This window comes from Choloepus didactylus, chromosome 16 (genome assembly GCF_015220235.1).
Source record: "Choloepus didactylus isolate mChoDid1 chromosome 16, mChoDid1.pri, whole genome shotgun sequence".
Taxonomy (NCBI): Eukaryota; Metazoa; Chordata; class Mammalia; order Pilosa; family Megalonychidae; genus Choloepus; species Choloepus didactylus.
In genome coordinates, this window is record NC_051322.1 from 39058574 (window position 1) to 39060740 (window position 2167).

The following is a 2167-nucleotide window of genomic DNA, read 5'->3' on the forward strand; positions in this document are numbered from 1 at the left end:
AATATGCATGATATGTTAAATATTATATTATTATTTTATGTAAGGGGAAGAGCTCCAAGGAGGTGACAGTTGAGGCCTGATGGATGAAAAGGAGGCAGCCATATGGAAGAGTACATCCAGGCAGAGGCGAAAACCTTAGGTGGGGTAGGAGCTTTGCCTATTTGGGAAACTGGAAGTTGGTGGATGAAGCACTACAAGAAAGAGGACCGTAGCATGGAATGAGATTGGAATGGTAACAAGGTTAATGTTGGCCTTGGCAGGGTGTTTGCATTTGATTCAAATTGCAGTGGGAAAAATTAGTGAAAGATTTGAGCTAGGGAGTAACTTAATGCAATTCTGTATTAAATAATAGATCCCTTTGGCTTCTTGGAGAAAGGGTAGAGTTGGAGGAGGACAAGAAAAGAATTGGGGAGATCAGTGAGTAGACTCTTGCAGTAGCTAGGGAAGAAGTGATAGTGTTTAGGATTGGGATGTTGCTTGTGGGGACAGGGAGAATTCAAAGGATTTGAAATAGTTCAGTGGTAGAACGGACAGGACTTGCTATCCATTCTGGATGGACCAGAAGGGGAATTGAGGGATGTCACACTCTCAGGTTTCTGGCTTGAGAATATGTGTGGATGGTGATACCATTTACTGAGATGGAGAATCTTGGAGGAAGAAGGGGTTTTTAGGATAAAATCAAGAATTCTGTTTTGGATATGTCAAGAGAGCAGCTGAATATACACCTATGAAGCTCAGAAGAGAAGGCTATCCTGAGAATATAAATTTTGGAAGTATCAAAATATAAATGTCAATTAAGGCTATGGGAATAAAGGGAAAAAATCTAGAAGAAATAGAGAAAAGTGTGGGCGAAGCACAAAGGAGCTCCAACAGTCATCTCTCAAGGACAGAAGGAAGAGCCTGTAAAGAGAGAGAGAGGAACAGCCAGAGCGTGAGGAGAAAAACAAGGAAGGACAGTGTCCTGGGGGTTAAGAGAGGAAAGAAGGCAGGAAGATGGAGATGTGTTCAATGCTGCTGAAAGGTGGAGTAGTTTCAGGGAAATGATAGGAGAGAAGCCAGACTGAAGTGGTTGAAAAATGAGCAAGAGCTGGGGAAGTGGACACAGTGAATGCAGACAATTCTGTTAACAGATTTGACTGAGAAGGAAAACGCCAAAATTATACCATAGCTTGCAGTGAAACCATAAGGTCATGAGAGGCTGTTTCTATTTTATTTTATGTCTTTTCATTTTACTGTTTACTTTATTTTTAATTTATTTTAAAATGTAGGTGAGGAAACAGGAACTGAGAAAGTAAAGCCTTGAGAGGGTGAAGGGTTTTGTGTTCCAGAGTGTATGTGGAGAGTTGTCCGGCGCTGCCCCGCTCGGTCCCCGGTTCCCGGCCGGCGAGGGGAAACAGGGAAGGAGAGAGAGAGATGCAGACTGCGCGAACTAACCTGGTCATGAATCACGACTCGAACCACACGGCAGTTGTGAAAGCAAGCCCTTTACTACAGCTAGATGAACATTCTGTGTTACTGGTTCCCACACGGGGCACGGCGCCTCGTGGGAGAGCAGCCTCGATGTGGCCGTCAGGCACGGCTCCTTGTGGGCTGTCTCACCCTACCCCGTCCGGGTAAGACCTTTTATACACAATTAACAACCAATAAGCTTCTAGGCTAGTATCGCGTATACAGGATTTCGATTGGTAGGAGCGGGTGGCGGATACATGCGTCACTATGCGGAAACAGGATGCAGGCGCCATCTTGGCTCACTCGATGGGCGGGGGTAACTCTAGAGCAGGCTGCAGCGCATACGCTAGGCCCGATTCGGGAGGCGGCTTTCCACAGAGAGTCCCCTTGACAGAGCAGAGAAACTTCTTCACTAGAGACAGAAGGGAAAATGGGGAGAAGGATACCTATCCAGGCAGGCTAAGGCACTCAGATATAGGGTTGTGTGGGAGCTCCAGAATGATGATTCCTGATTTACTAAACCAAATACATGGGAAGTTTATCAGCTGTAAGCGGAATGGGAAGAGGTTAGGAGGGATAAAAAAAAAAAAAGTGGTACAAAGTATTCCTTGATGAGAGTAAAAGAGTGAGTGTAGTAGAATAATGCAGTAAAAAATTGCCAAGTAAGACGATCTGCTTGAAATTGGTTATCACAAATTTATAGTGACTTGTCCAGCAA